Genomic DNA, 25,529 nt, shown 5'->3' on the forward strand with positions numbered 1-25,529 from the left:
TGGAGTTTTATTTATTTTTACTTAATTTTGGATGTAGTATTTCTGAAATGTAACACTGAGAAGCAGTCGGCTTGAAAATAAGAAACGAAATTACTTAGTCCGAACTGATAATGTGGCTGAACCGTGCACGTATTTATGGCAAATAACACTCCTCGTGATATGTTTGCCTTGAGCGGAGTCCAGGGTCTTATCGCTTGTACCCAGTTGTAGCGGAACAGGAGAGGTCACGTGGAGATAAATGCGCGCGCGCGTGTGTGTGTGTGTGTGTGTGCGCGCGCTCGCGCGCTGGTCTGCAGTGGCCGAAGCGCTAACCCGCTCGCTGGCTGTTGTTGTAAGCGGTTATTCACATCGGCCACTCACTTCTCGCCGAACAGGTACTGTGAGCAGTAAGAGTTTTGTACAGTAAAATGTCCCATTGGAGTCAGTGGTGCAGCTTCCGATACGCATACCTCCTACGCTAGTGTGATGTTCAGTCTTTACTTCTGAGCTACAGTTCACCCAGCTGTCGCCGTTGACATTTGTTTACTTTTGTTTTCTTCGTATGGCCTTGAAGTCCCTCCACTCTTTTGCGCTTTTGCTTTACTGGGTAGTTGGTAGGATTCCATTATTTGTTCATTCGGTTGGACGGGTCTTCCATGGGCCACGTGAGGACTTCTACCTCTCCCGATATTGTAGTTGGAATTACTGTGTAAAATAGAAGATGAGACAATTATAATTCAGTCAGTTAATGAACTTGCTACTGTAAAAGTGTGGCCTGCTCGAGGAACTGTTGTGCCTGCTTCAGTGACTTGTGATGTCTCGTATGTTGTCAATTTTATCATGGATCTGCCGTAATTTTCCCGTGATTAGGTCCCATAAATTCCTAATATTTAGTTCTCCATATGTATCTGCTGTTTTTTGCGACCTGACTGACACGTAACTCACGTAACTGGTTTTTCTTTTTTTTTTTTTTTTGGTCATCAGTCTACTGACTGGTTTGATGCGGCCCGCCACGAATTGCTTTCCTGTGCTAACCTCTTCATCTCAGCACTTGCAACCTACGTCCTCAATTATTTGCTTGACGTATTCCAATCTCTGTCTCCCTCTACAGTTTTTGCCCTCTACAGTTCCCTCTAGTACCATGGAAGTCATTCCCTCATGTCTTAGCAGACGCCCTATCATCCTGTCCCTTCTCCTTATCAGTGTTTTCCACATATTCCTTTCCTCTCCGATTCTGCGTAGAACCACCTCATTCCTTACCTTATCAGTCCGCCTAATTTTCAACATTCGTCTATAGCACCACATCTCAAATGCTTCGATTCTCTTCTGTTCCGGTTTTCCCACAGTCCATGTTTCACTACCATACAATGCTGTACTCCAGACGTACATCCTCAGAAATTTCTTCCTCAAATTAAGGCCGGTATTTGCTATTAGTAGACTTCTCTTGGCCAGAAATGCCTTTTTTGCCATAGCGAGTCTGCTTTTGATGTCCTCCTTGCTCCGTCCCTCATTGGTTATTTTACTGCCTAGGTAGCAGAATTCCTTAACTTCATTGACTTCGTGACCATCAATCCTGATGTTAAGTTTCTCGCTGTTCTCGTTTCTACTACTTCTCATTACCTTCGTCTTTCTCCGATTTACTCTCAAACCATACTGTGTACTCATTAGACTGTTCATTCGGTTCAGCAGATCATTTAATTCTTCTTCACTTTCACTCAGGATTGCAATGTCATCAGCGAATCGTATCATTGATATCCTTTCTTCAACTTGTATTTTAATTCCACTCCTGAACTTTCTTTTATTTCCGTCATTGCTTCCTCGATGTACAGATTGAAGAGTAGAGGCGAAAGGCTACAGCCTTGTCTTACACCCTTCTTAATACGAGCACTTCGTTCTTGATCGTCCACTCTTATTATTCCCCCTTGGTTGTTGTACAAATTGTATATGACCCGTCTCTCCCTATAGCTTACCCCTACTTTTTTCAGAATCTCGAACAGCTTGCACCATTTTATACTGTCGAACGCTTTTTCCAGGTCGACAAATCCTATGAAAGTGTCTTGATTTTTCTTTAGCCATGCTTCCATTATTAGCCGTAACGTCAGAATTGCCTCTCTCGTCCCTTTACTTTTCCTAAAGCCAAAACCGAGCGAGGTGGCGCAGTGGTTAGCACACTGGACTCGCATTCGGGAGGACTACGGTTCAATCCCGTCTCCGGCCATCCTGATTTAGGTTTTCCGTGATTTCCCTAAATCGCTTCAGGCAAATGCCGGGATGGTTCCTTTGGAAGGGCACGGCCGATTTCCTTCCCCATCCTTCCGTCACCCGAGCTTGCCCTCCGTCTCTAATGACCTCGTTGTCGACGGGATGTTAAACACTAATATCCTCCTCCTCCTCCTAAAGTCAAACTGATCGTCACCTAGCGCATTCTCAATTTTCTTTTCCAGTCTTCTGTATATTATTCTTGTAAGCAGCTTCGATGCATGAGCTGTTAAGCTGATTGTGCGATAATTCTCGCACTTGTCAGCTCTTGCCGTCTTCGGAATTGTGTGGATGATGCTTCTCCGAAAGTCAGATGGTATATCACCAGACTCATATATTCTACACACCAACGTGAATAGTCGTTTTGTTGCCACTTCCCCCAATGATTTTAGAAATTCTGATGGAATGTTATCCATCCCTTCTGCCTTATTTGACCGCAAGTCCTCCAAAGCTCTTTTAAATTCCGATTCTAATACTGGATCCCCTATCTCTTCTAAATCGACTCCTGTTTCTTCTTCTATCACCTCAGACAAATCTTCACCCTCATAGAGGCTTTCAATATATTCTTTCCACCTAACTGCTCTCTCCTCTGCATTTAACAGTGGAATTCCCGTTGCACTCTTAATGTTACCACCGTTGCTTGTAATGTCACAAAAGGTTGTTTTGACTTTCCTGTATGCTGAGTCTGTCCTTCCGACAATCATATCTTTTTCGATGTCTTCATATTTTTCCTGCAGCCAGTTCGTCTTAGCTTCCCTGCACTTCCTATTTATTTCATTCCTCAGCGACTTGTATTTCTGTATTCCTGATTTTCCCGGAACATGTTTCTACTTCCTCCTTTCATCAATCAACTGAAGTATTTCTTCTGTTACCCATGGTTTCTTCGCAGCTACCTTCTTTGTACCCATGTTTTCCTTCCCAACTTCTGTGACGGCCCTTTTTAGAGATGTCCATTCCTCTTCAACTGTACTGCCTACTGCGCTATTCCTTATTGCTGTATCTATAGCATTAGAGAACTACAAACGTATCTCGTCATTCCTTAGTACTTCCGTATCCCACTTCTTTGCGTATTGATTCTTCCTGACTAATGTCTTGAACTTCAGCCTACTCTTCAATACTACTATATTGTGATCTGAGTCTATATCTGCTCCTGGGTACGCCTTACAATCCAGTATCTGATTTCGGTATCTCTATCTGACCATGATGTAATCTAATTGAAATCTTCCCGTATCTCCCGGCCTTTTCCAAGTATACCTCCCCCTCTCGTGATTCTTGAACAGGGTATTCGCTATTACTAGCTGAAACTTGTTACAGAACTCAATTAGTCTTTCTCCTCTTTCATTCCTTGTCCCAAGCCCATATTCTCCTGTAACCTTTTCTTCTACCCCTTCCCCTACAACTGCATTTCAGTCGCCCATGACTGTTAGATTTTCGTCCCCCTTTACATACTGCATTACCCTTTCAATATCCTCATACACTTTCTCTATCTGTTCATCTTCAGCTTGCGACGTCGGCATGTATACCTGAACGATCGTTGTCGGTGTTGGTCTGCTGTCGATTCTGATTAGAACAACCCGGTCACTGAACTGTTCACAGTAACACACCCTCTGCCCTACCTTCCTATTCATAACGAATCCTACACCTGTTATACCATTTTCTGCTGCTGTTGATATTACCCGATACTCATCTGACCATAATTCCTTGTCTTCCTTCCACTTCACTTCACTGACCCCTACTATATCTAGATTGAGCTTTTGCATTTCCCTTTTCAGATTTTCTAATTTCCCTACCACGTTCAAGCTTCTGACATTCCACGCCCCGACTCGTAGAACGTTATCCTTTCGTAGATTATTCAATCTTTTTCTCATTGTAACCTCCCCCTTGGCAGTCCCCTCCCGGAGATCCGAATGGGGGACTATTCCGAAATCTTTTGCGAATGGAGAGATCATCATGACACTTCTTCAATTACAGGCCACATGTCCTGTGGATACACGTTACGTGTCTTTAATGCAGTTGTCTCCATTGCCTTCTGCATCCTCATGTCGTTGATCATTGCTGATTCTTTCGCCTTTAGGGGCAATTTCCCACCCATGGACAAGAGAGTGCCCTGAACCTCTATCCGCTCCACCTCCCTCTTTGACAAGGCCGTTGGCAGAATGAGGCTGACTTCTTATGCCGGAAGTCTTCGGCCGCCAATGCTGATTATTTATCAAAATTTAGGCAGTGGTGGGGATCGAACCCGGGACCGAAGACGTTTTGATTATGAATCAAAGATGCTACCCCTAGACCACTTGTTAAGCTCGGAGATAAGATACTATACACGACCGCCAGCCAGAGTGGCCAAGCGGTTCTAGACGGTACAGTCTGGAACCGCGCGACCACTAAGGTCGCAGGTTTGAATCCTGCCTCGGGCATGGATGTGTGTGATGTCCTTAGGTTAGTTAGGTTTAAGTAGTTCTAGGTTCTATGGGAGTGATGACCTGAGCAGTTAAGTCCCATAGTGCTCAGAACCATTTGAAATATACACGACCGCAGATAATACTCTCACTTTATTGAGACGCACTTTCGTATTAATGTCCAGTTCTCAGCTGAGGAGGAAGGGTATCAGCGATTTCACCGTACCCATAGACCACTGTGGTTTGTCTTGGGCGTGGTATCTGACATTACGTTTCAAGTCAAAATTGCCACGCTGTTTGTATTTGATGGCTTTATAGTTGAAGTCATGTTCCAATCTTTGGAATTTTGGTGGTAAAATCGAGAAAGACAGGATTTTAGGACTGAATTGAACCTTAGTTTTGCTGTATTATCTTTCTCTTTCTGCCAGTTGAGTCTTCAGTGTTCGAACGTTCGCAGCATGGTGCCGTCCACTCGTGACAGACACAGTACCGCCTGAAAACTGTGCAAAGAGTGTACTGTAGTGGATCGGGGTGTCTTCAGCAAATATCGACGAGTGCTGAGGAAAAAAACTGATCCCTGAAAGATTTTTGCTTTTGACATATTCGTTTCATCTTTGGCCTATTTTTACCACGATTCACCGTCGTTGGAGGTAGGTGGCTATCAGCTAACGAGAATCATGGTTTGTTGTCGCAGGCACGCCATCTGCTAGTAACATCTTCGCCTATATCTCTTGCTATGCCGCCTGGCAGCGCTCTGGCCATGTCGCAGAAAGGTACGGATCTGTATCTTCCCTGCTCTAACGTCTTGTAAATCCAGGTTATTCGGACTGCTTTGCCGATCGTGCGCTGTCCTTGCTTTCGCGTCAACTAACAAGCTGCATATGTCAAACCTTTAACAGCGACAATTAAGAAATATGTAGATGTTTGTGATCTCCGTAAATTCCGCGACTCAGCGTCGCGACTTCTGGGGGATTCCCACACTTTCTTGATTTTTGTACTGGAAATCATTACGTATTTATGAACTAAAACCACTAACTAAAGTGATTCGATTCCATTAGTCAGGAGAACCGTCCGATTTTTTTCCAAAATACAAACATTAAATCACAAAGCTGCACAAAATAATCTTTTATTTTATTTGCGCAGAAAAGATGAACAGGTTCAAGACAATATTACATATAGATCAGCTATATCCACATATAAAAATGAAATACTGTCGAAGTTCAGTGAATTATTCTCGAACAAAATGCCCGTTGAGGATGCGAATATTTTGCGGAAAACCAACGGTCAAGCATGTGGCTGTCATTTATGATGACTGTAATCCTACATCTACATCTGCACGGATACTCTGCAAATCACTCTTAAGTGCCTGACAGAGGATTCATCTAGCCACCTTCATAATAATTCTCTATTATTCCGCTTTCGAACAGAGCGCGGCAAAAACGAACACCTAGATCTTTCCGTGCGAGCTCTGATTCCCTTTACTTTATTATGATGATCGTTTCTCCCTATGTAGGTCGGCATCAACAAAATATTTCTGCATCCAGAGCTGAAAGTTAGTGTCTGAAATTTCGTGAGAAACCCCGCGGTTCCGAGAAAAGCTTTTGTTTTAATAATGTCCACCGCAAACCTTGTATCTGTGACATTCCCTCTCAGATTTCTCGATAATACAAAACGTGCTGCCCTTCTTTGAACTCCCTCGAAGTACTCTGTTAATCTTCGTTTTTATTCAGTTTGAGTAAAATAAAGTGTGCAAAATTTTCTGTTGAGTTTCTTCCGAAGCAGAAACACATTCGTAACTGATGTATTGGTTAATTTGTAACTATTTAGTGGTTTCCTCAAAAGACACACAACTTCTCCAGCAACGCAGATTCATTTCGTTTGTACATGATTCCTCGCAAGCTGAAATTCTTTTCATAATTTGCGGTTCATGCCTAACTTCTTGGCAGCACACGTCAGTGTGCGCCGCCATTTTTTTTCTAAACCCTAAAGATTCGTTGTGAATTTTTGTATTTTCTTTTTATCGACTATGAGTGAAGTGATACTGTCGTTTCTCAGATTCCACATTTATTTTAGGAGCTTGATAGTTTTTTCCGGTGTTTTTTATACTCGTATTAAACGTTGTAAGTAAGTCTTGTTTCCCACGCTACACGTAAATTTGTGTTCTTGCATCTATGTGTCGCTGTGACCTTCTATAGTTCTGATAGGTACTTTGTATGTTTCCTACGTTAAATAGCTCTTGTAATTGGCTGTGTATGTTGTATTATGTCTTTGGACTATACATGCTTGTTTCTTGATGGGAAGATATCAGTACTTCAGTTCGCTGCCAAAGTTAAGCATGTGTTGGATGCTTTTCTCCGTTATTCTTCCTTGGAGGTTTAATCAATGCGCCAAAACTTGTTTCTTGTCCAACATTTGAAAAGAGCAAAAACAAGACTCCCTAGAAATTATACAATGGATTTTGGTTCGCATTTTCATAACCAAACATAGTGGGGAAAATGGACAATCGGGTACCAAATTCACCAGTTCGAGATCCAGTTCAAAAAAATTAAATTTCTTCAATTTTATCAGCATAATTAAGAAAAACTTACTTATTGATAAAAGGGAAACTGATTCACAAACAGCTAATACTAGCCATGCAAGTGAAATGTTTTGATTTATCAAACCACAACATAAAAAGAAACTCGCCTGCTTTCTCTTGATCTATATACATTTAATAATAATAGATTACCCATCGATGTATACATATATATTTCACGCTTTCAGAGCAAAACTAAAATTTAAAAAATTTTGGGAAAAGAACGGTGAGCTATCTTCTGAAATGATTTGTCTAAAATTAAGAAATAAAGAGGGTTATAGAAATATTTGACGCTTGTTTGAATGATGCTCGAAATCATGTGTAACAAATGAGGTTCGATTGAGAATTTAGTGTTCATTGCTTAACTTAGAATCTCACAATTTTGCAGAGGTCTATAACATATTTGTCTGATGAAATTTCACTCAGTGATCTCTTTAGGTCGCTTGCTGCACATGATTTCGACCATCATTCAAAACTGCGTCAAATGTTTCCGTAATCTGATTTCTTAGTTTTAGGTGAATCACTTCAAAAACATTTGAGTGTCTCCTTTTTCATATTTCTATGTTCTATGTAATTATAAGCTATAAATATCTTCACATATTTCATTCGTGTTACTTCTTTCAATAAGTTTCATTATTTTATAATGCTGTTTCATTGGTTAGTCGCGGTAAATCCATACCTGATCATTGAATTTTAATAACCTTCAACGCTGAACACAAAATATCGTTTACTGTTAGTTGTTTATAATCACTAAATTTTTTCACTTGAACTGATGGTACGTAAGTGATTTCCATAAGACACAGCAGGACCCAGGTATAACCTTCGTTAAGCAGAGCTGTGTCTGTCGTACATGCTCCTTTTTCTGTATGCTCATGTGGCAGAAGCTAACTGGTCTACCAAAATTTTCAGATATACGACTGCTAGGTATGGATTATCGTATGTAATATTTGTAAGCTTAATACATCAATCCACCTGATACTGAAAGACATCGTTGTTGGCTAGAGTTTACTAAAGGGTGTCCCAAATAAATCCAAATCATACTGTCATCGGTGCTATGTCAAAATTACTTATGTAAATGAGAGAAATTTCTTGCTCTGTACTCAGTTAACAGCGTACTGCTTGCTAAAGGCAGGTATTCCGGTTAAAGTCCGATTCGGGTTGGGTTGTTTTGGGGGAAGAGACCAAACAGCGAGGTCATCGGTCTCATCGGATTAGGGAAGGATGGGGAAGGAAGTCGGCCGTGCCCTTTGAAAGGAACGATCCTAGCATTTGCCTGGAGCGATTTAGGGAAATCACGGAAAACCTAAATCAGGATGGCCGGACGCGGGATTGAACCGTCGTCCTCCGATTCGGGAACATTGGTCACATGTAAGCTTTAGCAAATATCTGTAGATTCTGAGAGTTATTACACCTGGTATTACAGATTTTTACAAGTTCATTTAAGCTGACATCCGTATTCCAATTGCACTGTTCGCTGCTACCATAATTTGTCAAAGTTTGTGGCGGTTCCACCTGCTTTATTTATTTCTTCGTTTGTTGTCCGCGGTGTTGACGTACTGCGTTGCTACACTGGCTGAAAAATGGGATTTATAATTTGGACACTGACTACGGCAAATAAAATACCCGACAGATGCTCAGTTGCGTTTCACTGTCTTTTCTGTCACTCTTCACAACCCCCCCCCCCCCCCCTCCCCAATATACACATTAGTATGGCCAGTGCACTATTGTTTAACTTTCGATAAGCCTCATTAATAGATAGCAGTCAAACCTCCACCTCTTGTTGAACATCTACGAGCAGTAAAAGCCTAACCACAAAGTTCACAGTTCTTGAAGAATAAAAAGGTACGTATGGAGCAGACACTGTCAGTGTTTTAACACACGGCCTGTTGGTGTCACATTTATTTCACTGTTGATTTGATGCTTTGTTGTCGTTCTAAGCAACACAGATTCCTCGTCTGAAATTCGGCCTTGGACTGACTGTCTCGTGACCAAAAATAAGCCCTTATATATCCTCACAATAATAGATACTGAAACAACACATTGTTCAAAGTTATATTTACAGAAATTATAATTAAAACTTAACACATTAAATTAACTGAATGCATCGAAAATTGCAGTTTCTTCTATTGCAAGAGTTAGGCCGAATTATTTGTTTACATCTTGAAATTAACAAATATAGTTACATAAACAATACTTTTGACAAAATTGTTAATTACTCTGGAATTAATTAAGGGCTGACTTTGCTAACGCGTTTTCGAATATAGTCAAATAACTACTATAAGATTACTAGTATTTCGTCTTCCAAGTGTTTATAATTAGTACAAATTTTATATTTGTTTATATGTCAACAATAGAAGTTAAGTTTCGAAACAATTACTGTTTTCGCCCTATAATGAAAGATATTATCTAGGAATTGTCAAAATAAATTAGAAAATCAATTACATACATAAAACTAAGCACAAAATTAGATCTGGTGTTATATTCTTTAAAGCTGAGGGCCAGCCTTTCTCTTTTATGAAAATACAGATTATACTCACGTATGTTAATGGTAATTAGTTCAAAACTTCAGTAAGTATACTTTTTCTACAACTACAATTGGTTGTTTTGGCCATCATTTTAATTCTGTCTTATTTCAAACAAATTGCATTGTATGTGCGCTTAGTTTTTACTGAGTACTCTCTTGTTGTGCATTTATTTGGTTTACATGTGTGTTATGGTAACGGCATTGTTTTTAACTCTCTAGGAATCAAAATGTAAAAACATCTTACATACGCATAATGTGTATGTAGTTACAACAGATGATGCCTTAGTGATAAAGTGAAATGAGTCTGTGAAACTGACCTCATTTATAGTATGGTTAAGATGGGCAAACAGTTGTTATGTAACAGCTGCTTTAGTGATGGTTATTAAAACAAAAATATCCCAGCTTCCTTCGTCACAGGTTTACATTTATCTAAATGTCTTTAAGTCATACCAATTGCTAAAGCATTGGCTGTGTAATGCAAAAAATGTAATTAACTATTTTTATTTTTGCTAATGCTCTTATGTTTCGGCTCAGAGAGTTATCGTTATTTGGGAGTTTCATTTCATTTTCTTGTAAGCTGTACTCCGCTCATTTCAGTTTTTCTTCACGCCCATTTGAATACGTCTGTGTACCTTAATGCTCGACCACTTTTGTAACAGAGTATAGGTCTACAGTCTGATCATTTATGACTTGCCTTGGCCAAACGGATGCTTTGGTTACTTGCTTTCTAACGAGCGGTTTGTGGTAGTGGCTAACGTGCAGTCTTCACATTTGGGAAAACTGGGGTTGATGTTGACTTTACAAATCTAGATTTTCTGTGCTTGCTCAGAATCGCTTCTTACTTTTTTGTTACCCACCTGACTTGTTTCATATGGCCCGCTATAAATTCCACTTCTGTGTCAACCCCCTGGTCTAGTACTTGCACCTACCATCCTCGGATGTTATATTCAAATCTTCGTCAGAGTTCACCTGATGATGTGGGTTTTAGCGCCACGAAACCGGTAATGATACAGTTATAAAGGACCAAATACAGCTGAAGCGATTATTGATATCCAAGACTTCGTCATAGTTTTTACCCTCGGCTGCTACCTATATTAACGTGGAAGCTATTCTCTGATGCTTCAGCACTTGGCTTATCATCCTGTCCTTTTTTTCTTGTTTTCCATGTGTTTCTTTCATTTCGGGTTCTGTGGAGAACTTAATTTTCAACATTCTTTTAGAGCACCGCATGTAAAACGCTCGGATTCTGTTCTTTCCCCTGTATTAGTAGAATCCATGAATCACTGCCAAAAACGAACATTCTAAGAAATTTCTTCCTGAAATGGAGGCCGGTGTTTGATATTAGATTTCTTTTGATCAGGAATTTCCTCTTTTAATGTGCTAGTCCGTCTTTTTATGTTCTACTTGTTTCGTCAATCATCTGTTATTTTGACTTCCGGTTTACTCTCAGTTCGTAGTGTGCCTTCATTAGATTGTTCGTTCCATTCAACAGGTGTAATTCTACCTCACTTTCACAACGTCATCAACAAATGTTATAATTGATACCGTGTCACCCTGAATTTTAACATCAGCATCAGAATGTTTCTTTTATTTGGGTCGTTGCTTCTTCTATGTATAAACGACAGTTCACGGTAACAATATATTCCAAAAAGCCAAACGAGAAAATTCGATTTTTCTGGGGGTAATATCTCGGATTCTATTGATCACAAAGATAAGGGATCAAGTGTCTTGCGTAGTCCTTGGCCTAGCGACCATTCCTGTATCTATAGGAAGAACGGGCATACTGTAGCTATCCTGCAGTGCTGAGTCAAAATTTAAACACTGCACGCTCCATTTAGGCCAGGCAAGTCGAGCAAATGTGTTGATTCTTTTGCTTTGGATGTTGTCTAGAGTTTACCTGTGGCAGTTCTGAGAAAACCCCGAAAGACGATGACTTTTGGGTAGCAACAGCACCAGTTGTGTGGATTTTTACAATGTGTTCTCAATATGACGTTCTGGGGGAACATTGAATAGTTTTTCTATGTCATTACCCGTTAGCGAGATCCAGAGATTCAAAGTTAGCGTATTTATGCACGTAATATCCGGTCTGAGATGTAAATGTAGTTTTGACTGATGCAGTGAACACATTGCAGGGTCTAGAGTCATTGCAAGGGTTCTGAAGCCATCGAACTACGTTTCTAGCCAGCATTTTTCACAAATAAATCTTTACGATGCGTTGTCTCTTAGTGTGCACTTTTTGCCTATACGAATATGTGCAAAGTGGTACTGAAGTGCCACAAAATGGTCTAAAAGGGAATTAACATGCCTGAAAACAACTTAAAATGGCTGTAAAAAATTATTAAAATAGGAAAGACAGCCAATTCAGTAAAATATTTCTAATAACTTTTTACTCTTTTAAGGTCGAAATCACAAGCCGCGAAGTTTCGATGACTTACTGTCAATGAGGCAAGTATCCACAAAAAAAATATGAAGCAAACACTTCTGTGTTTGTTGTTTATATGTGTCAAAGTATATAAATATGTCTAATTACATAAATAGACTGTCAAACTTAACTGACCTATAGAATTCTTTTTATATATGCAGGCAAAAGAAGGGAACCAGAGGAATAATCCTTCTGTCGGAGCACAAAAAGGGAATATGTTCCTCTTTAAAAGACTCTGACAGAAAAGTGGCGAATCAGTTGCCTCAGTCCTTATTTTGCGTTCCTACCAAACATTTTGCGTGCTAATGTATTCGCACTTTTTTGCGTTGAAAGGGAGTGGCAGAAAGACAGTGACGGTGAAAGAGAAGGGAGACAGTGCCAGTGAGACAGAAAAGGAGAGAGGAGACAGTGATGGTGCGAGAGAAAAAGTGGCAGTGAAAGAGAAAGAGAGCTGGATGAAGACAATAGCAGTGGGAGCCAAAGAGAGAGAAGAAACAGATGAAATGAAAGATACAGATGAGTGGAGAATGTACACGGACTTGTGGGAGGATTTGTACCCTCCCTGACCAGCGAACCTTACCACGTAGGTACAGGGGTGGGCGCATTTTAGACAGGGGAAAAATAAGTTCAACCCCCCTCTCCCCAGAAATTTTGAGCTGCCGAGGTATGGTGGGGACAGTGAGAGAGGGGAAAAACGGTAAAATGAGACAGTTAACTGAGAGAGGAGACAGCAGCAGTGGGATATGTTGTAAATCAGTGGGTGAAAAAGGAGACAGCGGGAGAGAGTCATGTATACATAGTGGGCGTGAGAGGGAGGTTCTGAGTAAAAGTCTTAGCTGCACAGAGAGATTGGGTAAAAGGATTTGGAATGTTCTGCGTTAAGCGCGAATATGTTCGAAGCAAAAATTTTTGGTGACGGAAGCGGAATGAGGATTGAGAAAACTGGTTTCCCACTTTGTGTAAGCGTCATCTAAAGAGGAGCATATTCAACATTTTTTTTGCTCCGATAGGAACATTTATTACTAGCTGTACATTGCATCATACTGTATGGAACCGGGGACCTAGAAACGACAGAGAGGCTTCGTCCCCGCCGTAGCCCTCAGTGGTTCACAACCCCACAACAGGCTACAGCAGACCACTCACCCCACCGCCGCTCCACACTGAACCCAGGGTTATTATGCAGTTCAGCCCCCAGTGGACCCCCACGGGAACGTCTCACTCCAGACGAGTGCAGCCCCAATGTTTGCGTGGTAGAGTAATTATGATGTATGCGTACGTGGACTAAGTGTTTGCGCAGCAATCGCCGACATAGTGTAACTGAGGCGGAATAAGGGGAACCAATCCGCATTCACCAAGGCAGATGGAAAACCGGCTTAAAAACCAGCCACAGACTGGCCTGCACACAGGACCTCCGATACTTAGCCGCCGGACGGATTCGTACCGGGGACCGGCACGCCTTGCCGCCCAGAAAGCAATGCGTTAGACCGCATGGCTAACCGGGCAGGTTTTACCTGCATATTATTCGTCTTTTCCTGTATCTTTCACCTATTTTCGAACATCTTGCACCAGCTTACATGTCAAACAGATTTTCTAGGTTGGTTGGTTGGTTGATCTAAAGAAGGGCACCAAACTGCAAGGTCATCGGTCCCATCGGATTAGGGAAGGATTGGGAAGGAAGTCAGCCGTGCCCTTTCTAAGGAACCATCCGAGCATTTGCCTCAAGCGATTTAGGAAAATCACGGAAAACGTAAACCAGGATGGCCATACGCGTCGTCCTCCCGAATGCGAGTCCGGTGGGTAACTGCTGCGCCGCCTTGCTCTGTATTTTCTAGGTCAACGGATCCTATGAAGGTTTCTTAAGTCTTGCTTCCATTAACAAGCGCGAAGTCAGTACTGCCTCTCTGGTGCCCTTACCTTTCTTAAAGCCAAACTGATCGTCATCTAATAAATGCTCATTTCCTACCATCCATGTCTACTATTCCTTCCTCTACTCCGGCATCTAATCGCCCATAATTATTCAACTGCCATCTCGCTGGATGTATTAAACAACACTTTCAGAATCCTCACGTTCTTTCTCTCTTCCTTGATCTTCTGACTGTGACGTCTTTCTCTTCTCTGCTTTACTATCCATGCCGTATCCTACACTTCGTACACAATTTGTTGTTGCTGTTGAGCTTACTTTATATTCACTTGACTAGAAAGGTTTATCTTCTTTCCAGTTGACATCACTGGCCCCCACTATACGTAGGCTGAGTCTTCAGACTTTCTGATTTCTCTACCACAGTCAGGCTTCTTGCATTCCAAAGGCTGACTTGTAGATTGTTGCCGTTTCGTTAGTCACTGAATCTTTGGCAGTTCCCTCCCAGAGATTCGGGAAGAAAACTAATCAGAAATCTTTTGCCAATGGAGAGATCATCGTGACGTCGTTTCAGTTTTAGGTGACATGTCGTATAAACAAACATTGTTTCTATAACGCAGCTGTCTCCATTGCCTTCCGAATTTTCATGCCGATGATTTTCGATGGATGTTCCACATTTTAAGTGTTGTTGCCCACCCCAAGGGCATGATGGTGCCCTGAACCTTCCGTTACCCTCCCCAAATTCGTGTTTCTTTTACATCGTTAAAGATTTCGTCGTGAACAGCTTACTACCTACCTATCCACCTTGTCCTTCTCTTCTTATTTATATATGAATAGCGCTACAAAGGAACTGCCGTTAATGGGCCTTTTAGCGCCTTCAGTCGACGTTAGAAGATTTAATATTTCCGATATTCATCTGTCAACCGAAAGAAAGAGAAACATATACATCCACATGTCCTGTAAAATTTATGTCTCGTAAAATTTCTAGCAAACGTAATGATACTTCTTATCGGCGTCCTGCATCTGAAGGTTGGCTGTTTCCGTTGACATAGGATAGACTCTACAGTTCGGAGCTCTGCCGTATTTTGGTAAAATTCGGTGATTTTTATCTCTGATGGCATGTCTTACTGCGTCCATATAAACTGTGGCTTAAAGACGTTGATTTTATTGCCCATGGAGAAAAGGGGAAGGAGGAATTAAGTTCAAAATTCAATGTACCATAAACAATTAATGCATTCGGAGAATATGGTACAGTAGGTCTTATTTTTGGGTCAAAATATCGATGAAAATTTAAAATGAAGGAAACATTTTACTGAGTTTTTCAGACAGCTTAATTCAGTAACAATACCTCTTCTGTTAATTGTTAGTCTGGGAAACAAACAAATCAGCTTTTTGACGTACGGGTATTTTTTCATATTTCTACTCACTAATGCAATATGGAATAATTTTCGGAACAGCGCATTACTTCGAAACAATACACTGATTGTCGAAAAGCCAGCAGTGACAATAATGCGAGATCAGCTGTAGTTGTGTTGTAGGCTCTTCTTCAATGAATGTAGGCGACCACTGATAGCATGCCTATTAAGGCTGAAAATTATGTTTACATTGTCATTTACTTTGGTCATTTCCATCATGACAGATGAAAGACAGTTACGTCAATTTTTATAAATTTACGAAACTGTGCTGTCTTGTATTCTGTAAAAGGCCAGAAAGCGTACATACCAAAACAAATCACTTATACGCAGTCCGTAAAATGACTCGTTATAAAATGACTTGTTACACATCGTTTTGACAGAAATTGCCCAACTAAACAACCAACCAACCTATCTACACTCCTGGAAATTGAAATAAGAACACCGTGAATTCATTGTCCCAGGAAGGGGAAACTTTATTGACACATTCCTGGGGTCAGATACATCACATGATCACACTGACAGAACCACAGGCACATAGACACAGGCAACAGAGCATGCACAATGTCGGCACTAGTACAGTGTATATCCACCTTTCGCAGCAATGCAGGCTGCTATTCTCCCATGGAGACGATCGTAGAGATGCTGGATGTAGTCCTGTGGAACGGCTTGCCATGCCATTCCCACCTGGCGCCTCAGTTGGACCAGCGTTCGTGCTGGACGTGCAGACCGCGTGAGACGACGCTTCATCCAGTCCCAAACATGCTCAATGGGGGACAGATCCGGAGATCTTGCTGGCCAGGGTAGTTGACGTACACCTTCTAGAGCACGTTGGGTGGCACGGGATACATGCGGACGTGCATTGTCCTGTTGGAACAGCAAGTTCCCTTGCCGGTCTAGGAATGGTAGAACGATGGGTTCGATGACGGTTTGGATGTACCGTGCACTATTCAGTGTCCCCTCGACGATCACCAGTGGTGTACGGCCAGTGTAGCAGATCGCTCCCCACACCATGATGCCGGGTGTTGGCCCTGTCTGCCTCGGTCGTATGCAGTCCTGATTGTGGCGCTCACCTGCACGGCGCCAAACACGCATACGACCATCATTGGCACCAAGGCAGAAGCGACTCTCAATGCTGAAGACGACACGTCTCCATTCGTCCCTCCATTCACGCCTGTCGCGACACCACTGGAGGCGGGCTGCACGATGTTGGGGCGTGAGCGGAAGACGGCCTAACGGTGTGCGGGACCGTAGCGCAGCTTCATGGAGACGATTGCGAATGGTCCTCGCCGATACCCCAGGAGCAACAGTGTCCCTAATTTGCTGGGAAGTGGCGGTGCGGTCCCCTACGGCACTGCGTAGGATCCTACGGTCTTGGCGTGCATCCGTGCGTCGCTGCGGTCCGGTCCCAGGTCGACGGGCACGTGCACCTTCCGCCGACCACTGGCGACAACATCGATGTACTGTGGAGACCTCACGCCCCACGTGTTGAGCAATTCGGCGGTACGTCCACCCGGCCTCCCGCATGCCCACTATACGCCCTCGCTCAAAGTCCGTCAACTGCACATACGGTTCACGTCCACGCTGTCGCGGCATGCTACCAGTGTTAAAGACTGCGATGGAGCTCCGTATGCCACGGCAAACTGGCTGACACTGTCGGCGGCGGTGCACAAATGCTGCGCAGCTAGCGCCATTCGACGGCCAACACCGCGGTTCCTGGAGTGTCCGCTGTGCCGTGCGTGTGATCATTGATTGTACAGCCCTCTCGCAGTGTCCGGAGCAAGTATGGTGGGTCTGACACACCGGTGTCAATGTGTTCTTTTTTCCTTTCCAGGAGTGTATGTACCCATTTGTATCGGGCGATTTAAAGGACTTATTCTGGTTATACGGATGTTTCGGAGGAGCTGTGTACTGGAGCCGATGTCTCTTATGCTGCTGATCCATAAAAATGAGGTGGGAAGACGGTGGCACTGAATAAACATACTTTTGTTTTCATTGGTAAATCGTTCCTAATAAATACTGGAGCTTCTGCTCTCACAAGTCACATATTTTCTGGTTTTCCTGTTGTGCGTAAGTTGATGATAATTATCTAATGTAACACACGAGTGTTTGACAGGAGCTAAGAACCCATGGATTTGTATATTATTACTGAATTGTGTTCTGTTCCTTGAAAAATATATTGTCCTGGACTTATCGGCATTTTTTTACAGTTTGATATACCGGATATCACTTCCAGCGTAAGTACTGCGTCAGGTGTTGCACGTGAACCAATACACAAGCGACAAGGCTCCAATCACCGCTTGCGCTGTGGACCATTCCTCGCATTCCTCGTACTCTGGCCGGTAGCGTATCGGCTTTAGCCAAGCTTGACAAGTTACTAGCGGTCTTGGAAAACAGTCCTAGATACCTGTTACCCAGTTTAGAACTTGAGGTGTTTGCGTCATTAGTTGTAGCCCATGAAGCTGTAGACAAACTGAAAATTGACAAAAAACAGCAGAGATTCGATGACCAGTTCCGATGTCCTGTCATCCTGTCCCTTCTCCTTATCAGTGTTTTCCACAAATTCCTTTCCTCTCTGATTCTGCGCAGAGTCTACTCATTCCTTACCTTATCAGTCCACCTAATTTTCAACATTCGTCTGTAGCACTACATCTCAAATGCTTCGATTCTCTTCTGTTCCGGTTTCCCCAGAGTCCATCTTTCACTACCATACAATGCTGTACTCCAGACGTACATCTTCAGAAATTTCTTCCTCAAACTAAGGCCAATATTTGATATTAGTAGACTTCTCTTGGCCAGGAATGCCATTTTTGCCATTGTTAGTCTGCTTTTGATGTCCTCCTTGCTCCGTCCGTCATTGGTTATTTTACTGCCTAGGTAGCAAAATTCCGTAACTTCATCTACTTCGTGACCATGAATCCTGAAGTTTCTCGCTGTTCTTATTTCTACTACTTCTCATTACCTTCGTCTTACTTCGATTTAGTCTCAATCCATACTCTGTAGACCATTCCGTTCAGCAGATCATGTAATTCTTCTGCACTTTCACTCAGGATAGCAACGTCGTCAGCGAATCGTATCATTGATATCCTTTCACCTTGAAATTTAATTCCGCTCTTGAACCTTTCTTTAATTTCCATCATTGCTTCCTCGATGTACAGATTGAACAGTAGAGGCGAAAGGCTACATCCTTGTCTTACACACTTTTTTATACGAGCTCTTCGTTCATGGACGCCCACTCTTATTATTCCCTCTCGGCTCTTGCACATATTTTCAGAATTTCGAACATATTGCACCATTTTACAATGTCGAACGCTTTTTTCAGGTCGACAGATCCTGTGAGCGTGTCTTGATTTTTCTTTAGTCTTGTTTCCATTATCAACCACAACGTCAGAATTTCCTCTCTCGTGCCTTTACCTTTCCTAAAGCCAAACTGATCGTCATCAAACGCATCCTCAATTTTCGTTTCCATTCTTTTGTATATTATTCTTGTAAGCAGCTTGGATGCATGAGCTGTTAAGCTGATTGTATGTTAATTCTCGTACTTGTCAGCTCTTGCCGTCTTCGGAATTGTGTGGATGATGCTTTTCCGAAAGTCAGATGGTATATCGCCATAGTCATACATTCTACACTCCAACGTGAGCAGTCGTTTCGTTGCCACTTCGCCCAATGATTTTAGAAATTCTAATGGAATGTTATCTATCCCTACTGCCTTATTTGATCTTAAGTCCTCCAAAGCTCTTTTAAATTCTTATTCTAATACTGGATACCCTATCTCTTCTAAATCAACTCCTATTTCTTCTTCTGTCACGTCACACAAATCTTCCCCCTCATAGAGGCTTTCAATGTATTCTTTCCACCTATCTGTTCTCTCCTCTGCATTTAACAGTAGAATTCCCGTTGCACTCTTAATGTTACCACCCTTACGTTTCATGTCACCGAAGGTTGTTTTGACTTTCCTGTATGCTGAGACTGTCCTTCCGACAGCCATTTCTTTTTCAATGTCTTCACATTTTTCCTGCAGCCATTTCGTCTTAGCTTCCCTGTACTTCCTATTTGTTTCATTCATCAGCGACTTGTACACTCCTGGAAATTGAAATAAGAACACCGTGAATTCATTGTCCCAGGAAGGGGAAACTTTATTGACACATTCCTGGGGTCAGATACATCACATGATCACACTGACAGATCCACAGGCACATAGACACAGGCAACAGAGCATGCACAATGTCGGCACTAGTACAGTGTATATCCACCTTTCGCAGCAATGCAGGCTGCTATTCTCCCATGGAGACGATCGTAGAGATGCTGGATGTAGTCCTGTGGAACGGCTTGCCATGCCATTCCCACCTGGCGCCTCAGTTGGACCAGCGTTCGTGCTGGACGTGCAGACCGCGTGAGACGACGCTTCATCCAGTCCCAAACATGCTCAATGGGGGACAGATCCGGAGATCTTGCTGGCCAGGGTAGTTGACGTACACCTTCTAGAGCACGTTGGGTGGCACGGGATACATGCGGACGTGCATTGTCCTGTTGGAACAGCAAGTTCCCTTGCCGGTCTAGGAATGGTAGAACGATGGGTTCGATGACGGTTTGGATGTACCGTGCACTATTCAGTGTCCCCTCGACGATCACCAGTGGTGTACGGCCAGTGTAGGAGATCGCTCCCCACACCATGATGCCGGGTGTTGGCCCTGTGTGCCTCAGTCGTATGCGGTCCTGATTGTGGCGCTCACCTGCACGGCGCCAAACACGCATATGACCATCATTGGCACCAAGGCAGAAGCGACTCTCATCGCTGAAGACGACACGTCTCCATTCGTTCCTCCATTCACGCCTGTCGCGACACCGCTGGAGGCGGGCTGCACGATGTTGGGGCGTGAGCGGAAGACGGCCTAACGGTGTGCGTGACCGTAAACCAGCTTCATGGAGACGGTTGCGAATGGTCCTCGCCGATACCCCAGGAGCAACAGTGTCCCTAATTTGCTGGGAAGTGGCGGTGCGGTCCCCTACGGCACTGCGTAGGATCCTACGGTCTTGGCGTGCATCCGTGCGTCGCTGCGGTCCGGTCCCAGGTCGACGGGCACGTGCACCTTCCGCCGACCACTGGCGACAACATCGATGTACTGTGGAGACCTCACGCCCCACGTGTTGAGCAATTCGGCGGTACGTCCACCCGGCCTCCCGCATGCCCACTATACGCCCTCGCTCAAAGTCCGTCAACTGCACATACGGTTCACGTCCACGCTGTCGCGGCATGCTACCAGTGTTAAAGACTGCGATGGAGCTCCGTATGCCACGGCAAACTGGCTGACACTGACGGCGGCGGTGCACAAATGCTGCGCAGCTAGCGCCATTCGACGGCCAACACCGCGGTTCCTGGTGTGTCCGCTGTGCCGTGCGTGTGATCGTTGCTTGTGCAGCGCTCTCGCAGTGTCCGGAGCAAGTATGGTGGGTCTGACACACCGGTGTCAATGTGTTCTTTTTTCCATTTCCAGGAGTGTATTTCTGTATTCCTGGAAATTTTTTGTACTTCCTTCTATCACCGATCAGTTGAAGTATTTCCTTTGTTACCCAAGGGTTCTTTGCAGTTACCTCCTTTGTACCTATGTTTTCCTTCCCAACTTCTGTGATGGCCCTTTTTAGAGATGTCCATTCCTCTTCAGCTGTGCTGCCTACTGAGCTATTCCTTACTGCTGTATCTACAGCCTTAGAAAATTTCAATCGTATCTCGTCATTCCTTAGTACTTCCGTATGCCACTTCTTTGCATATTGATTCTTCCTGACTAATGTCTTAAAATTCAGCCTACACTTCATCTCTAGTATATTGAGATCTGTATCTGCTCTTGGGTACAATCCAGTATCTGGTTTCGGAATCTCTGCCTGACCATGATGTAATCTAACTGAAATCTTCCCGTATCACCCAGCCTTTTCCAAGTATATCTCCTCTTGTTATTCTCGAACGGGGTATTCGCTATTACTAGCTGAAACTTGTTGCAGAACTCAATTAGTCTTTCTTCTCTCTCATTCCTTGTCACAAGCCCATAATCTCCTGTAACCTTTTCCTCTACTCATTCCCTTACAACTGCATTCCAGTCGTCCATGACTATTGGATTTTCATCCCCCTGTACGTATTGAATTACCTTTTCAATATCCTCATACACCTTCTCTATCTCTTCATCTTCAGTTTGCGACGTCGGCATGTACACCTGAACTTTCGTTATCGGTGTTGGTTTGCTGTCGATTCTTATAAGAACAACCCTGTCACTGAACTGTTCACAGTAACGCACTCTCTGCCCTACCTTCCTATTCATAACGAATCCTACTCCCGTTTACCATTTTCTGCTGCTGTTGATATTACCCTATACTCATCTGACCAGAAATCCTTTTCTTCTTTCCACATCACTTCGCTGACCCCTACTATATCTATATTGAACCTTTGCATATCCCTTCTCAGATTTTCTCCTTTCCCTATCACGTTCGAGCTTCTGACATTCCACGCCCCGTCTCGTAGAACGTTATCCTTTAGTTGATTATTCAGTCTTTTTCTCATGGCCACCTCCCCTTTGGTAGTCCCCTCCCGGAGATCCGAATGGGGACTATTCCGGAATCTTTTCCCCATGGAGAGATCTTCATGATACTTTTCAAATTACAGGTCACATGTACTGTGGATACACGTTGTGTATCTTTAATGCAATGGTTTCCATTGCCTTCTGCATCCTCATGTCGTTGATCGTTGCCAATTCTTCCGCCTTTAGGGGCAGTTTGCTATCCCTAGGACAAGAGAGTGCTCTGAACCTGTGTCCGCTCCTCCGCCCTTTTTGACAAGGCCGTTGGCAGAATGCCGGTGACTTCTTATGTCGCAAGTCTTCGGCCGCCAATGCTGATTATTAATCAAAATTTACGCAGCGTTGGGATTCGAACCCAGGATTGAAGACATTTTGATTATGAATCGAAAGACGCTACCACGTTGCTACAACAGATTACTTTAGTTTTTGTGAGAGATAGATTGATCCTGAAATGCTGTTTCTTCTGATGAAGCATGGTGGTACTGCAACTAACTGCTGCAGGGTGTGCGTCATGGATTGACTATTCCTGAAATGGTTTTCTTTTTTTCCTGATGTGCAGTTGACGTTTTTCTTCTGCACGATCTCATCAGTTACACCAAGAGCCTTTACACGTTTTCAAAACAGAAGAAGCCGGCCGAAGTGGCCGTGCGGTTAAAGGCGCTGCAGTCTGGAACCGCAAGACCGCTACGGTCGCAGGTTCGAATCCTGCCTCGGGCATGGCTGTTTGTGATGTCCTTAGGTTAGTTAGGTTAGTTAGTTCTAAGTTCTAGGGGACTAATGACCTCAGCAGTTGAGTCCCATAGTGCTCAGAGCCAGCCAAAACAGGAGAGCGGTTTGCAAATAGTGCAACAGCTCTTTTCCACCCGTACTATAACCTCTGATATGTTTGAGAACAATACACTACCATCTTTTTTCAGACAACTAACAACTAACGGAAAGACCTACAGTTATTTCATGCAACAGAACACAAAAACACACACTGCCAATGCGCTTGACAGTATTATCAGGTGATTTTTCATAAAATCTTTCCAATAAATTGTCGCAAAACTAGTGTCCAGCAACAGTATCCGAATCGGTGAGTTTACTCACTACCACAGTTTTGCTAGGTTTCAGTTTGAGTGTGCGCACTACTGTGAGAGAAAATCCCGATGACACAACAGTCTGAAGTGCTTTATGGCACAACGGCTTTCCTCTTACTTCTTGCCTATGCCGGTCCTCACTCGTATAGTACAGATGTAATCGTTACGTTACCAGTCTGAGGAACAGGCCGGAGTGAATGAGGTGATCGATGTCGTATTGGTTCGCTCGCAACGCCGAACATCGTGCTGCATTGTCTGTAAGACACCGTGGAGATGATATATCAATCTGTCTTTAATGTGTGTAGATATTGTTGTTGTGGTCTTCTGTTCAAAGACTGGTTTCATGCGGCGCTACATGCTACTCTAATACAGAAAAATTAGCATGGTCGATGTCCCATCTACACATTCGCTTCGATAGGAAGACCCACCTCCTGTGAATGATGTTTGTATTCTTTTTTTCACTGGGAATGAGAAGACTCTGGGAAGATTCTTACTATAGATCAGCGTCATGAAACGCGTCTGGTTGTAGCCAGCCTCGCACTTCATTCTAATTATTCACGCTTACCGATTGAGTAATATGACAGGGAGATTTTTTTTTTTTCAAGAATGTGTGGCTTCATTCTCTGGGAAGTACATGACAATTTACCGCTCTTAATTTTAATACATCATGCTATACTGAATCGGTGTGTAGTTAGAGAGCAGAACAGCAGATCGGTGGCCAGGGAACGCCTTTAGGCTCGGGTGGCGGCCAAGTCAGTGTCCAAGGAACTGGACGTACGCAGTCTAATGTGTAGGCGAAGTGGCGGGAGGTTTCGCCACGGTCCTTCAAGTGGACGGCCGGTTCCTCTGTTCAACGGGATTAGCGTTTCCTTGATCTAGCAGCGTCTGGGCTGACGTTATTCGCAAGCCTCCCCCTCCCCCACTCCCCCCCCCCCCACACGCTAGCGTGATGCCATGATATTTTCTAATAGCGTCTCCAAACGGCAATCAACCACGAGCATAGTGGGCGCTGGTGTCCGGTCGGCAGGCGGTAAAGGTATGCCACTCCCGGTGCCTTAACAAAATAACGTTACTTCGTAACGCTGGCAAAGCAAAACTCCATCGTTAGGACCAGTACCGTTGCTCGCGGGCCCTTTCAGGGGCAGCTATTAGAAACATAATCCACTTGGACTTTATGTGGGAAAGTATGGCTGAGTTACGACTTGTCGGCATTCGCAAACTATGGAAACGATGGCTTCGTCAGTACTCAAAACTTCCCTAAAAAATCAGAATATTTTGTATTATGAGTTTCTGACACAAGATTCCACTGGCATAGATAGAGTCGTTCATTTAGAATGTCTTGCGTATAGTTTCTGGCATCCGGTCTCGTAAACTGACACACGCCCGGGAGAGCGGTGTGCTGACCACATGCCCTCGTATCCGCGTCCGGTGACGCCTGTGGGTGAGGATGACACGGCGGCCGGCCGGTACCGTTGGACCTTCACGGCCCGTTCGCATGCAGTTTAGTTTTAGTTTTATTAGTTTTTGGCAGCATCGCGAGGGCAGAAGCGGAAAGCGCAAGTTTTTCGGAACATAAAATTGAGACTTGAGCCTTCTTGAGAGGCTGTCAGGAGATATCCTTTTTCGGAGAACCTGGGGAGGGCAAAGCAGGGGCAGAGGCTGATGTGTCGCTTACGTGGCAGACCATCACTCTCTGCACTTCTTCGTACCTCGGTATCGTTTAACTTGTGTAAGTTTACTCAGGAATGTGGCAAGCAAGAACACTCGCGGCGGAAATGCCCTGTTCCCGACCTCTTGGCTACGGCTTTATTGTCAGGTTTTCTAGCATGTTTATCCATCTCACTTAACAAATCGATGCAATCATCGTGATCAGAACGACCCCGCGTATAAATTCAATTGGATTCGCCGTGAAGCTTTGTTACCAGAGTAAATTCAGTTCCTTTGTGGATCGTACCACTCACCCCAACAGTTAACGTGATTATTTCCTGAACTCACGTTCAGCACTTGTTTCTTACCAGAGAGAGAATCTGAGTAGCTATTTTTGTCCAGTGATAACTTACGTGCGATTAAATTGTCAATAAATCCAAATGTTTGTGAATTCTTGTTTTATTCCAGTAGCCACCTGTTCCCAGCACTACTAATATTTATTAAATTCGTACAGGACCCACAGCTGCGGTTCATATGTCAGGGTGATTCTTCGCTGCCGTTTCCTTGCACTTACGTCATTACCATACATCTGAATCGTTGTGGGGCTATACTGCGTATAGGGGATATTCGCTGCATTGCGAAGTCTCATTTACTAAAGTATAGCCATGGCGTCTTCCAGTAAGTAGTATTAACTGTTTATGTGAAAGAATCTTTAAGTTCCTGTGGTTGCTATAAGACCGATGCGTGACGTTTCTCTCTTGACGGTTTTTTGACTTTAGTCTGTGTTGTGAATACTGGTAAATTTGTTGTGG

At 43.5% G+C, this 25,529-nt stretch overlaps 1 protein-coding gene across 1 annotated transcript in view; it reads left to right on the top strand.

Moving 5' to 3' along the window:
* The first annotated feature begins 234 nt into the window (after positions 1-234).
* LOC126473796 (uncharacterized) overlaps positions 235-25,529 on the top strand; it is an 88,820-nt gene continuing 63,525 nt past the window's right edge. The window contains exon 1 of the mRNA XM_050101073.1: positions 235-374. The gene's annotated coding sequence lies outside the window, so the exon portion shown is untranslated. The remainder of the gene's footprint in view (positions 375-25,529) is intronic.

The sequence above is a fragment of the Schistocerca serialis genome, chromosome 4 (assembly GCF_023864345.2).
Source record: "Schistocerca serialis cubense isolate TAMUIC-IGC-003099 chromosome 4, iqSchSeri2.2, whole genome shotgun sequence".
In the NCBI taxonomy this organism is placed as follows: Eukaryota; Metazoa; Arthropoda; class Insecta; order Orthoptera; family Acrididae; genus Schistocerca; species Schistocerca serialis.